The 12,073-nt window shown below is 46.7% G+C and overlaps 22 non-coding genes and 2 pseudogenes across 22 annotated transcripts; all 24 read left to right on the top strand.

Moving 5' to 3' along the window:
• The first annotated feature begins 544 nt into the window (after nucleotides 1-544).
• LOC124853657 lies at nucleotides 545-656 on the top strand. Its single transcript, XR_007033997.1, has one exon. It is a non-coding gene; the product is annotated as a U5 spliceosomal RNA (small nuclear RNA).
• Nucleotides 657-828: 172 nt separating this feature from the next.
• On the top strand, nucleotides 829-1,017 carry LOC124852710. The gene has a single exon (XR_007033133.1). It is a non-coding gene; the product is annotated as a U2 spliceosomal RNA (small nuclear RNA).
• Nucleotides 1,018-1,518: 501 nt separating this feature from the next.
• On the top strand, nucleotides 1,519-1,629 carry LOC124853659. The gene has a single exon (XR_007033999.1). It is a non-coding gene; the product is annotated as a U5 spliceosomal RNA (small nuclear RNA).
• Nucleotides 1,630-1,805: 176 nt separating this feature from the next.
• LOC124854256 lies at nucleotides 1,806-1,996 on the top strand. The gene has a single exon (XR_007034500.1). It is a non-coding gene; the product is annotated as a U2 spliceosomal RNA (small nuclear RNA).
• Nucleotides 1,997-2,492: 496 nt separating this feature from the next.
• LOC124853398 lies at nucleotides 2,493-2,604 on the top strand. Its single transcript, XR_007033741.1, has one exon. It is a non-coding gene; the product is annotated as a U5 spliceosomal RNA (small nuclear RNA).
• A 173-nt stretch (nucleotides 2,605-2,777) lies between these two features.
• On the top strand, nucleotides 2,778-2,966 carry LOC124852754. Its single transcript, XR_007033177.1, has one exon. It is a non-coding gene; the product is annotated as a U2 spliceosomal RNA (small nuclear RNA).
• A 500-nt stretch (nucleotides 2,967-3,466) lies between these two features.
• Nucleotides 3,467-3,575, top strand: LOC124853892. The gene has a single exon (XR_007034218.1). It is a non-coding gene; the product is annotated as a U5 spliceosomal RNA (small nuclear RNA).
• A 175-nt stretch (nucleotides 3,576-3,750) lies between these two features.
• On the top strand, nucleotides 3,751-3,939 carry LOC124852705. Its single transcript, XR_007033128.1, has one exon. It is a non-coding gene; the product is annotated as a U2 spliceosomal RNA (small nuclear RNA).
• A 498-nt stretch (nucleotides 3,940-4,437) lies between these two features.
• Nucleotides 4,438-4,548, top strand: LOC124853818. Its single transcript, XR_007034156.1, has one exon. It is a non-coding gene; the product is annotated as a U5 spliceosomal RNA (small nuclear RNA).
• Nucleotides 4,549-4,724: 176 nt separating this feature from the next.
• Nucleotides 4,725-4,918, top strand: LOC124854260. Its single transcript, XR_007034504.1, has one exon. It is a non-coding gene; the product is annotated as a U2 spliceosomal RNA (small nuclear RNA).
• A 497-nt stretch (nucleotides 4,919-5,415) lies between these two features.
• Nucleotides 5,416-5,526, top strand: LOC124853594. Its single transcript, XR_007033934.1, has one exon. It is a non-coding gene; the product is annotated as a U5 spliceosomal RNA (small nuclear RNA).
• A 177-nt stretch (nucleotides 5,527-5,703) lies between these two features.
• On the top strand, nucleotides 5,704-5,889 carry LOC124852810. The gene has a single exon (XR_007033232.1). It is a non-coding gene; the product is annotated as a U2 spliceosomal RNA (small nuclear RNA).
• A 498-nt stretch (nucleotides 5,890-6,387) lies between these two features.
• On the top strand, nucleotides 6,388-6,498 carry LOC124853667. Its single transcript, XR_007034007.1, has one exon. It is a non-coding gene; the product is annotated as a U5 spliceosomal RNA (small nuclear RNA).
• Nucleotides 6,499-6,674: 176 nt separating this feature from the next.
• On the top strand, nucleotides 6,675-6,863 carry LOC124854358. The gene has a single exon (XR_007034602.1). It is a non-coding gene; the product is annotated as a U2 spliceosomal RNA (small nuclear RNA).
• A 495-nt stretch (nucleotides 6,864-7,358) lies between these two features.
• On the top strand, nucleotides 7,359-7,468 carry LOC124853741. The gene has a single exon (XR_007034079.1). It is a non-coding gene; the product is annotated as a U5 spliceosomal RNA (small nuclear RNA).
• Nucleotides 7,469-7,644: 176 nt separating this feature from the next.
• On the top strand, nucleotides 7,645-7,835 carry LOC124854380. Its single transcript, XR_007034624.1, has one exon. It is a non-coding gene; the product is annotated as a U2 spliceosomal RNA (small nuclear RNA).
• Nucleotides 7,836-8,332: 497 nt separating this feature from the next.
• LOC124853809 lies at nucleotides 8,333-8,440 on the top strand (annotated as a pseudogene).
• A 178-nt stretch (nucleotides 8,441-8,618) lies between these two features.
• Nucleotides 8,619-8,806, top strand: LOC124854401. Its single transcript, XR_007034645.1, has one exon. It is a non-coding gene; the product is annotated as a U2 spliceosomal RNA (small nuclear RNA).
• Nucleotides 8,807-9,307: 501 nt separating this feature from the next.
• On the top strand, nucleotides 9,308-9,415 carry LOC124854020 (annotated as a pseudogene).
• A 176-nt stretch (nucleotides 9,416-9,591) lies between these two features.
• Nucleotides 9,592-9,780, top strand: LOC124852722. The gene has a single exon (XR_007033145.1). It is a non-coding gene; the product is annotated as a U2 spliceosomal RNA (small nuclear RNA).
• A 498-nt stretch (nucleotides 9,781-10,278) lies between these two features.
• Nucleotides 10,279-10,388, top strand: LOC124853771. Its single transcript, XR_007034110.1, has one exon. It is a non-coding gene; the product is annotated as a U5 spliceosomal RNA (small nuclear RNA).
• A 178-nt stretch (nucleotides 10,389-10,566) lies between these two features.
• On the top strand, nucleotides 10,567-10,752 carry LOC124852750. Its single transcript, XR_007033173.1, has one exon. It is a non-coding gene; the product is annotated as a U2 spliceosomal RNA (small nuclear RNA).
• Nucleotides 10,753-11,250: 498 nt separating this feature from the next.
• On the top strand, nucleotides 11,251-11,363 carry LOC124853549. Its single transcript, XR_007033891.1, has one exon. It is a non-coding gene; the product is annotated as a U5 spliceosomal RNA (small nuclear RNA).
• Nucleotides 11,364-11,542: 179 nt separating this feature from the next.
• LOC124852756 lies at nucleotides 11,543-11,729 on the top strand. Its single transcript, XR_007033179.1, has one exon. It is a non-coding gene; the product is annotated as a U2 spliceosomal RNA (small nuclear RNA).
• Nucleotides 11,730-12,073: the final 344 nt, after the last annotated feature.

Here is a 12,073-nt window from a genome sequence, read left to right as displayed (position 1 = left end):
TCGACCTAGCATTGCAGTGCCGCTGGGAACGGTGCACTCTGTTCTTACCTTGTAGAAAACCAAACACTCAAACAATTGTCGCGGATCAAAAGTGAATTCTACACTGGCTCAATGAAACTGAGGTAACGGCCTGGCACACACAAGTGTGTGAAACCGCTCTGATGGCTCACTGCTTAGTGACGTGACCATGCACGGGTCACAATGAGCTTGAACTGGATTCCAAATTGAGTTAGAAGCGTTTGTCAAGAATGGAAACTTGCTTTCACTCAAGACCTTCTGGGAGACTTGGTGAGAAACCAGAGTCAGCATTTTGGAGCAGCGAATGTAAGTGGTTCAGGGATGTATTGCTTAGGCAGGCTTAAAAGCCAATCACAGTAGTCAGGCAGGAGGTAATAAAGACGTGTATAATTTTGGTTGGCAGATGGGGCGGGGTTGGGAATGTTGCATACTGGGATCTGACATGGAAAGCAAAGAGAGGCCTACCGGGAAGGTGGTGATCAGTGATCGAGAGGCTCCTCTGCTGCTCTCCAACAGAGGGCCATGCTGACTCTGGTTTCTCTTCATAACGCACAAGTCTTTCGCCTTTACTAAAGACTCTCGTGGAGAGGAACAAACATGAGTTGAATATATTTTTGGCAGGCTTTGCTGTATGGCTGAGCCTTATGAAATTGTGAAAAGTCAAAGAGCTGTCTAGGTCAGAAATCAAGCGCCACAAAGGAGAGCTTGGGCAGGGGTGATAAGCAGCAGCCATTGTTATGCACACCTACGAACGGGTACCAACAAGTGAGATTTGTGCCAAGAGCTGGGTGGACATCCAACACTTGGGGCTTATCGCCTCGGCCTTTGGCTAAGATCAAGTAGTATCTGTTCTTATCAGTTTAATATCTGATATGTCCTCTATATGAGGACTACATATTAAGCAGATTTTTGGCATGAGGGGCAGAAATTTGGAGCTTGCTCCTTTCTCTCCACGCATCGACCTAGCATTGCAGTGCCGCTGGGAACGGTGCACTCTGTTCTTACCTTGTAGAAAACCAAACACTCAAACAATTGTCGCGTATCAAAAGTGAATTCTACACTGGCTCAATGAAAGTGAGGTAACGGCCTGGCACACACAAGTGTGTGAAACCGCTCTGATGGCTCACTGCTTAGTGACGTGACCATGCACGGGTCACAATGAGCTTGAACTGGATTCCAAATTGAGTTAGAAGCGTTTGTCAAGAATGGAAACTTGCTTTCACTCAAGACCTTCTGGGAGACTTGGTGAGAAACCAGAGTCAGCATTTTGGAGCGAATGTAAGTGGTTCAGGGATGTATTGCTTAGGCAGGCTTAAAAGCCAATCACAGTAGTCAGGGCAGGAGGTAATAAAGACGTGTATAATTTTGGTTGGCAGATGGGGGCGGGTTGGGAATGTTGCATACTGGGATCTGACATGCGGAAAGCAAAGAGAGGCCTACCGTGAAGGTGGTGACTGTGACCGAGAGGCTCCTCTGCTGCTCTCCAACAGAGGGCCATGCTGACTCTGGTTTCTCTTCATAACGCACAACTCTTTCGCCTTACTAAAGACTTCCGTGGAGAGGAACAAACATGAGTTGAATATATTTTTGGCAGGCTTTGCTGTATGGCTGAGCCTTATGAAATTGTGAAAAGTCAAAGAGCTGTCTAGGTCAGAAATCAAGCGCCACAAAGGAGAGCTTGGGCGGAGGTGATAAGCAGCAGCCATTGTTATGCACACCTACGAAACGGGTACCACAACAAGTGAGATTTGTGCCAAGAGCTTGGCGGGACATCCAACACTTGGGGCTTATCGCCTCGGCCTTTTGGCTAAGATCAAGTGTAGTATCTGTTCTTATCAGTTTAATATCTGATATGTCCTCTATATGAGGACTACATATTAAGCAGATTTTGGCATGAGGGGCAGAAATTTGGAGCTTGCTCCTTTCTCTCCACGCATCGACCTAGCATTGCAGTGCCGCTGGGAACGGTGCACTCTGTTCTTACCTTGTAGAAAACCAAACACTCAAACAATTGTCGCGATCAAAAGTGAATTCTACACTGGCTCAATGAAACTGAGGTACCGGCCTGGCACACACAAGTGTGTGAAACCGCTCTGATGGCTCACTGCTTAGTGACGTGACCATGCACGGGTCACAATGAGCTTGAACTGGATTCCAAATTGAGTTAGAAGCGCTTGTCAAGAATGGAAACTTGCTTTCACTCAAGACCTTCTGGGAGACTTGGTGAGAAACCAGAGTCAGCATTTTGGAGCGAATGTAAGTGGTTCAGGATGTATTGCTTAGGCAGGCTTAAAAGCCAATCACAGTAGTCAGGGCAGGAGGTAATAAAGACGTGTATAATTTTGGTTGGCAGATGGGGGCGGGTTGGGAATGTTGCATACTGGGATCTGACATGGAAAGCAAAGAGAGGCCTACCGTGAAGGTGGTGATCAGACCGAGAGGCTCCTCTGCTGCTCTCCAACAGAGGGCCATGCTGACTCTGGTTTCTCTTCATAACGCACAAGTCTTTCGCCTTTACTAAAGACTTCCGTGGAGAGGAACAAACATGAGTTGAATATATTTTTGGCAGGCTTTGCTGTATGGCTGAGCCTTATGAAATTGTGAAAAGTCAAAGAGCTGTCTAGGTCAGAAATCAAGCGCCACAAAGGAGAGCTTGGGCGGAGGTGATAAGGCAGCCATTGTTATGCACACCTACGAACGGGGTACCACAACAAGTGAGATTTGTGCCAAGAGCTTGCGTGACATCCAACACTTGGGGCTTATCGTTTCGGCCTTTGGCTAAGATCATGTAGTATCTGTTCTTATCAGTTTAATATCTGATATGTCCTCTATATGAGGACTACATATTAAGCAGATTTTTGGCATGAGGGGCAGTAATTTGGAGCTTGCTCCTTTCTCTCCACGCATCGACCTAGCATTGCAGTGCCGCTGGGAACGGTGCACTCTGTTCTTACCTTGTAGAAAACCAAACACTCAAACAATTGTCGCGTATCAAAAGTGAATTCTACACTGGCTCAATGAAACTGAGGTAACGGCCTGGCACACACAAGTGTGTGAAACCGCTCTGATGGCTCACTGCTTAGTGACGTGACCATGCACGGGGTCACAATGAGCTTGAACTGGATTCCAAATTGAGTTAGAAGCGTTTGTCAAGAATGGAAACTTGCTTTCACTCAAGACCTTCTGGGAGACTTGGTGAGAAACCAGAGTCAGCATTTTGGAGCGAATGTAAGTGGTTCAGGGATGTATTGCTTAGGCAGGCTTAAAAGCCAATCACAGTAGTCGGGCAGGAGGTAATAAAGACGTGTATAATTTTGGTTGGCAGATGGGGGCGGGTTGGGAATGTTGCATACTGGGATCTGACATGCGGAAAGCAAAGAGAGGCCTACCGTGAAGGTGGTGATCAGACCGAGAGGCTCCTCTGCTGCTCTCCAACAGAGGGCCATGCTGACTCTGGTTTCTCTTCATAACGACAAGTCTTTCGCCTTTACTAAAGACTTCCGTGAGAGGAACAAACATGAGTTGAATATATTTTGGCAGGCTTTGCTGTATGGCTGAGCCTTATGAAATTGTGAAAAGTCAAAGAGCTGTCTAGGTCAGAAATCAAGCGCCACAAAGGAGAGCTTGCGGAGGTGATAAGCAGCAGCCATTGTTATGCACACCTACGAACGGGTACCACAACAAGTGAGATTTGTGCCAAGAGCTTGGCGTGACATCCAACACTTGGGGCTTATCGCTTCTCGGCCTTTGGCTAAGATCAAGTGTAGTATCTGTTCTTATCAGTTTAATATCTGATATGTCCTCTATATGAGGACTACATATTAAGCAGATTTTTGGCATGAGGGGCAGAGTAATTTGAGCTTGCTCCTCTCTCCACGATCGACCTAGCATTGCAGTGCCGCTGGGAACGGTGCACTCTGTTCTTACCTTGTAGAAAACCAAACACCCAAACAATTGTCGCGTATCAAAAGTGAATTCTACACTGGCTCAATGAAACTGAGGTAACGGCCTGGCACACACAAGTGTGTGAAACCGCTCTGATGGCTCACTGCTTAGTGACGTGACCATGCACGGGTCACAATGAGCTTGAACTGGATTCCAAATTGAGTTAGAAGCGTTGTCAAGAATGGAAACTTGCTTTCACTCAAGACCTTCTGGGAGACTTGGTGAGAAACCAGAGTCAGCATTTTGGAGCGAATGTAAGTGGTTCAGGGATGTATTGCTTAGGCAGGCTTAAAAGCCAATCACAGTAGTCAGGGCAGGAGGTAATAAAGACGTGTATAATTTTGGTTGGCAGATGGGGGCGGGTTGGGAATGTTGCATACTGGGATCTGACATGCGAAAGCAAAGAGAGGCCTACCGTGAAGGTGGTGATGTGACCGAGAGGCTCCTCTGCTGCTCTCCAACAGAGGGCCATGCTGACTTGGTTTCTTTCATAACGCACAAGCTTTTCGCCTTTTACTAAAGACTTCTGTGGAGAGGAACAAACATGAGTTGAATATATTTTTGGCAGGCTTTGCTGTATGGCTGAGCCTTATGAAATTGTGAAAAGTCAAAGAGCTGTCTAGGTCAGAAATCAAGCGCCACAAAGGAGAGCTTGGGCGGAGGTGATAAGCAGCAGCCATTGTTATGCACACCTACGAACGGGTACCACAACAAGTGAGATTTGTGCCAAGAGCTTGATGGACATCCAACACTTGGGGCTTATCGCTTCCTCGGCCTTTTGGCTAAGATCAAGTGTAGTATCTGTTCTTATCAGTTTAATATCTGGATATGTCCTCTATATGAGGACTACATATTAAGCAGATTTTTGGCATGAGGGGCAGAAATTTGGAGCTTGCTCCTTTCTCTCCACGCATCGACCTAGCATTGCAGTGCCGCTGGGAACGGTGCACTCTGTTCTTACCTTGTAGAAAACCAAACACTCAAACAATTGTCGCGTATCAAAAGTGAATTCTACACTGGCTCAATGAAACTGAGGTAACGGCCTGGCACACACAAGTGTGTGAAACCGCTCTGATGGCTCACTGCTTAGTGACGTGACCATGCACGGGGTCACAATGAGCTTGAACTGGATTCCAAATTGAGTTAGAAGCGTTTGTCAAGAATGGAAACTTGCTTTCACTCAAGACCTTCTGGGAGACTTGGTGAGAAACCAGAGTCAGCATTTTGGAGCGAATGTAAGTGGTTCAGGATGTATTGCTTAGGCAGGCTTAAAAGCCAATCACAGTAGTCAGGCAGGAGGTAATAAAGACGTGTATAATTTTGGTTGGCAGATGGGGGAGGGTTGGGAATGTTGCATACTGGGATCTGACATGGAAAGCAAAGAGAGGCCTACCGTGAAGGTGGTGATCAGACCGAGAGGCTCCTCTGCTGCTCTCCAACAGAGGGCCATGCTGACTCTGGTTTCTCTTCATAAAGCACAAGTCTTTCGCCTTTACTAAAGACTTCCGTGGAGAGGAACAAACATGAGTTGAATATATTTTGGCAGGCTTTGCTGTATGGCTGAGCCTTATGAAATTGTGAAAAGTCAAAGAGCTGTCTAGGTCAGAAATCAAGCGCCACAAAGGAGAGCTTGGGCGGAGGTGATAAGCAGCAGCCATTGTTATGCACACCTACGAACGGGTACCACAACAAGTGAGATTTGTGCCAAGAGCTTGGCGTGACATCCAACACTTGGGGCTTATCGCTTCGGCCTTGGCTAAGATCATGTAGTATCTGTTCTTATCAGTTTAATATCTGATATGTCCTCTATATGAGGACTACATATTAAGCAGATTTTTGGCATGAGGGGCAGAAATTTGGAGCTTGCTCCTTTCTCTCCACGCATCGACCTAGCATTGCAGTGCCGCTGGGAACGGTGCACTCTGTTCTTACCTTGTAGAAAACCAAACACTCAAACAATTGTCGCGGATCAAAAGTGAATTCTACACTGGCTCAATGAAACTGAGGTAACGGCCTGGCACACACAAGTGTGTGAAACCGCTCTGATGGCTCACTGCTTAGTGACGTGACCATGCACGGGTCACAATGAGCTTGAACTGGATTCCAAATTGAGTTAGAAGCGTTTGTCAAGAATGGAAACTTGCTTTCACTCAAGACCTTCTGGGAGACTTGGTGAGAAACCAGAGTCAGCATTTTGGAGCGAATGTAAGTGGTTCAGGGATGTATTGCTTAGGCAGGCTTAAAAGCCAATCACAGTAGTCAGGGCAGGAGGTAATAAAGACGTGTATAATTTTGTTGGCAGATGGGGCGGGTTGGGAATGTTGCATACTGGGATCTGACATGCGGAAAGCAAAGAGAGGCTTACCGTGAAGGTGGTGATCAGACCGAGAGGCTCCTCTGCTGCTCTCCAACAGAGGGCCATGCTGACTCTGGTTTCTCTTCATAACGCACAAGTCTTTCGCCTTTACTAAAGACTTCCTGGAGAGGAACAAACATGAGTTGAATATATTTTTGGCAGGCTTTGCTGTATGGCTGAGCCTTATGAAATTGTGAAAAGTCAAAGAGCTGTCTAGGTCAGAAATCAAGCGCCACAAAGGAGAGCTTGGGCGGAGGTGATAAGCAGCAGCCATTGTTATGCACACCTACGAACGGGTACCACAACAAGTGAGATTTGTGCCAAGAGCTTGCGTGACATCCAACACTTGGGGCTTATCGCTTTCGGCCTTTGGCTAAGATCAAGTGTAGTATCTGTTCTTATCAGTTTAATATCTGATATGTCCTCTATATGAGGACTACATATTAAGCAGATTTTGGCATGAGGGGCAGAAATTTGGAGCTTGCTCCTTTCTCTCCACGCATCGACCTAGCATTGCAGTGCCGCTGGGAACGGTGCACTCTGTTCTTACCTTGTAGAAACCAAACACTCAAACAATTGTCGCGTATCAAAAGTGAATTCTACACTGGCTCAATGAAACTGAGGTAATGGCCTGGCACACACAAGTGTGAAACCGCTCTGATGGCTCACTGCTTAGTGACGTGACCATGCACGGGTCACAATGAGCTTGAACTGATTCCAAATTGAGTTAGAAGCGTTTGTCAAGAATGGAAACTTGCTTTCACTCAAGACCTTCTGGGAGACTTGGTGAGAAACCAGAGTCAGCATTTTGGAGCGAATGTAAGTGGTTCAGGGATGTATTGCTTAGGCAGGCTTAAAAGCCAATCACAGAAGTCAGGGCAGGAGGTAATAAAGACGTGTATAATTTTGGTTGGCAGATGGGGGGGGGTTGGGAATGTTGCATACTGGGATCTGACATGGAAAGCAAAGAGAGGCCTACCGTGAAGGTGGTGACTCAGACCGAGAGGCTCCTCTGCTGCTCTCCAACAGAGGGCCATGCTGACTCTGGTTTCTCTTCATAACGCACAAGTCTTTCGCCTTTACTAAAGACTTCGTGGAGAGGAACAAACATGAGTTGAATATATTTTGGCAGGCTTTGCTGTATGGCTGAGCCTTATGAAATTGTGAAAAGTCAAAGAGCTGTCTAGGTCAGGAAATCAAGCGCCACAAAGGAGAGCTTGGGCGGAGGTGATAAGCAGCAGCCATTGTTATGCACACCTACGAACGGGTACCACAACAAGTGAGATTTGTGCCAAGAGCTTGGCGTGACATCCAACACTTGGGGCTTATCGCCTCGGCCTTTTGGCTAAGATCAAGTGTAGTATCTGTTCTTATCAGTTTAATATCTGATATGTCCTCTATATGAGGACTACATATTAAGCAGATTTTTGGCATGAGGGGCAGTAATTTGGAGCTTGTTCTTTCTCTCCACGCATCGACCTAGCATTGCAGTGCCGCTGGGAACGGTGCACTCTGTTCTTACCTTGTAGAAAACCAAACACTCAAACAATTGTCGCGTATCAAAAGTGAATTCTACACTGGCTCAATGAAACTGAGGTAACGGCTCGGCACACACAAGTGTGTGAAACCGCTCTGATGGCTCACTGTTTAGTGACGTGACCATGCACGGGTCACAATGAGCTTGACTGGATTCCAAATTGAGTTAGAAGCGTTTGTCAAGAATGGAAACTTGCTTTCACTCAAGACCTTCTGGGAGACTTGGTGAGAAACCAGAGTCAGCATTTTGGAGCGAATGCAAGTGGTTCAGGGATGTATTGCTTAGGCAGGCTTAAAAGCCAATCACAGTAGTCAGGGCAGGAGGTAATAAAGACGTATAATTTTGGTTGGCAGATGGGGGGGGTTGGGAATGTTGCATACTGGGATCTGACATGCGGAAAGCAAAGAGAGGCCTACCGTGAAGGTGGTGACTCAGACCGAGAGGCTCCTCTGCTGCTCTCCAACAGAGGGCCATGCTGACTCTGGTTTCTTCATAACGCACAAGTCTTTCGCTTTTACTAAAGACTTCCGTGGAGAGGAACAAACATGAGTTGAATATTTTTGGCAGGCTTTGCTGTATGGCTGAGCCTTATGAAATTGTGAAAAGTCAAAGAGCTGTCTAGGTCAGAAATCAAGCGCCACAAAGGAGAGCTTGGGCGGAGGTGATAAGCAGCAGCCATTGTTATGCACACCTACGAACGGGGTACCACAACAAGTGAGATTTGTGCCAAGAGCTTGGCGTGACATCCAACACTTGGGGCTTATCGCTCGGCCTTTTGGCTAAGATCAAGTGTAGTATCTGTTCTTATCAGTTTAATATCTGATATGTCCTCTATATGAGGACTACATATTAAGCAGATTTTTGGCATGAGGGGCAGAAATTTGGAGCTTGTTCTTTCTCTCCACGCATCGACCTAGCATTGCAGTGCCGCTGGGAACGGTGCACTCTGTTCTTACCTTGTAGAAAACCAAACACTCAAACAATTGTCGCGTATCAAAAGTGAATTCTACACTGGCTCAATGAAACTGAGGTAACGGCCTGGCACACACAAGTGTGTGAAACCGCTCTGATGGCTCACTGCTTAGTGACGTGACCATGCACGGGTCACAATGAGCTTGAACTGGATTCCAAATTGAGTTAGAAGCGTTTGTCAAGAATGGAAACTTGCTTTCACTCAAGACCTTCTGGGAGACTTGGTGAGAAACCAGAGTCAGCATTTTGGAGCGAATGTAAGTGGTTCAGGGATGTATTGCTTAGGCAGGCTTAAAAGCCAATCACAGTAGTCAGGGCAGGAGGTAATAAAGACGTGTATAATTTTGGTTGGCAGATGGGGGCGGGTTGGGAATGTTGCATACTGGGATCTGACATGCGGAAAGCAAAGAGAGGCCTACCGTGAAGGTGGTGACTCAGACCGAGAGGCTCCTCTGCTGCTCTCCAACAGAGGGCCATGCTGACTCTGGTTTCTCTCATAACGACAAGTCTTTCGCCTTTACTAAAGACTTCGTGGAGAGGAACAAACATGAGTTGAATATATTTTGGCAGGCTTTGCTGTATGGCTGAGCCTTATGAAATTGTGAAAAGTCAAAGAGCTGTCTAGGTCAGAAATCAAGCGCCACAAAGGAGAGCTTGGGCGGAGGTGATAAGCAGCAGCCATTGTTATGCACACCTACGAACGGGGTACCACAACAAGTGAGATTTGTGCCAAGAGCTTGGCGTGACATCCAACACTTGGGGCTTATCGCCTCGGCCTTTGGCTAAGATCAAGTGTAGTATCTGTTCTTATCAGTTTAATATCTGATATGTCCTCTATATGAGGACTACATATTAAGCAGATTTTGGCATGAGGGGCAGAAATTTGAGCTTGCTCCTTTCTCTCCACGCATCGACCTAGCATTGCAGTGCCGCTGGGAACGGTGCACTCTGTTCTTACCTTGTAGAAAACCAAACACTCAAACAATTGTCGCGTATCAAAAGTGAATTCTACACTGGCTCAATGAAACTGAGGAACGGCCTGGCACACACAAGTGTGTGAAACCGCTCTGATGGCTCACTGCTTAGTGACGTGACCATGCACGGGGTCACAATGAGCTTGAACTGGATTCCAAATTGAGTTAGAAGCGCTTGTCAAGAATGGAAACTTGCTTTCACTCAAGACCTTCTGGGAGACTTGGTGAGAAACCAGAGTCAGCATTTTGGAGCGAATGTAAGTGGTTCAGGGATGTATTGCTTAGGCAGGCTTAAAAGCCAATCACAGTAGTCAGGGCAGGAGGTAATAAAGACGTGTATAATTTTGGCTGGCAGATGGGGGCGGGTTGGGAATGTTGCATACTGGGATCTGACATGGAAAGCAAAGAGAGGCCTACCGTGAAGGTGGTGATCAGACCGAGAGGCTCCTCTGCTGCTCTCCAACAGAGGGCCATGCTGACTCTGGTTTTCTTCATAACGCACAAGTCTTTCGCCTTTACTAAAGACTTCCGTGGAGAGGAACAAACATGAGTTGAATATATTTTGGCAGGCTTTGCTGTATGGCTGAGCCTTATGAAATTGTGAAAAGTCAAAGAGCTGTCTAGGTCAGAAATCAAGCGCCACAAAGGAGAGCTTGGGCGGAGGTGATAAGCAGCAGCCATTGTTATGCACACCTACGAACGGGGTACCACAACAAGTGAGATTTGTGCCAAGAGCTTGGCGTGACATCCAACACTTGGGGCTTATCGCTCGGCCTTTGGCTAAGATCAAGTGTAGTATCTGTTCTTATCAGTTTAATATCTGATATGTCCTCTATATGAGGACTACATATTAAGCAGATTTTTGGCATGAGGGGCAGAAATTTGAGCTTGCCCTTTCTCTCCACGCATCGACCTAGCATTGCAGTGCCGCTGGGAACGGTGCACTCTGTTCTTACCTTGTAGAAAACCAAACACTCAAACAATTGTCACAGATCAAAAGTGAATTCTACACTGGCTCAATGAAACTGAGGTAACGGCCTGGCACACAAGTGTGTGAAACCGCTCTGATGGCTCACTGCTTAGTGACGTGACCATGCACGGGGTCACAATGAGCTTGAACTGGATTCCAAATTGAGTTAGAAGCGTTTGTCAAGAATGGAAACTTGCTTTCACTCAAGACCTTCTGGGAGACTTGGTGAGAAACCAGAGTCAGCATTTTGGAGCGAATGTAAGTGGTTCAGGGATGTATTGCTTAGGCAGGCTTAAAAGCCAATCACAGTAGTCAGGGCAGGAGGTAATAAAGACGGTATAATTTTGGTTGGCAGATGGGGGCGTGGGTTGGGAATGTTGCATACTGGGATCTGACATGGAAAGCAAAGAGAGGCCTACCGTGAAGGTGGTGATGAGACCGAGAGGCTCCTCTGCTGCTCTCCAACAGAGGGCCATGCTGACTCTGGTTTCTCTTCATAACGCACAAGTCTTTCGCCTTTACTAAAGACTTCCGTGGAGAGGAAACAAACATGAGTTGAATATATTTTTGGCAGGCTTTGCTGTATGGCTGAGCCTTATGAAATTGTGAAAAGTCAAAGAGCTGTCTAGGTCAGGAAATCAAGCGCCACAAAGGAGAGCTTGGGCGGAGGTGATAAGCAGCAGCCATTGTTATGCACACCTACGAACGGGGTACCACAACAAGTGAGATTTGTGCCAAGAGCTTGGCGTGACATCCAACACTTGGGGCTTATCGCTTCTCGGCCTTTGGCTAAGATCAAGTAGTATCTGTTCTTATCAGTTTAATATCTGATATGTCCTCTATATGAGGACTACATATTAACAGATTTTTGGCATGAGGGGCAGTAATTTGAGCTTGCTCCTTTCTCTCCACGCATCGACCTAGCATTGCAGTGCCGCTGGGAACGGTGCACTCTGTTCTTACCTTGTAGAAAACCAAACACTCAAACAATTGTCGCGTATCAAAAGTGAATTCTACACTGGCTCAATGAAACTGAGGTAACGCCTGGCACACACAAGTGTGTGAAACCGCCTGATGGCTCACTGCTTAGTGACGTGACCATGCACGGGGTCACAATGAGCTTGAACTGGATTCCAAATTGAGTTAGAAGCGTTTGTCAAGAATGGAAACTTGCTTTCACTCAAGACCTTCTGGGAGACTTGGTGAGAAACCAGAGTCAGCATTTTGGAGCGAATGTAAGTGGTTCAGGGATGTATTGCTTAGGCAGGCTTAAAAGCCAATCACAGTAGTCAGGGCAGGAG

The sequence above is a fragment of the Hippoglossus stenolepis genome, chromosome 10, assembly GCF_022539355.2.
Source record: "Hippoglossus stenolepis isolate QCI-W04-F060 chromosome 10, HSTE1.2, whole genome shotgun sequence".
Lineage (NCBI taxonomy): Eukaryota > Metazoa > Chordata > Actinopteri > Pleuronectiformes > Pleuronectidae > Hippoglossus > Hippoglossus stenolepis.
Note: the sequence above shows the minus strand (reverse complement) of the source record. Positions and strands in the feature narration are given on the sequence as shown.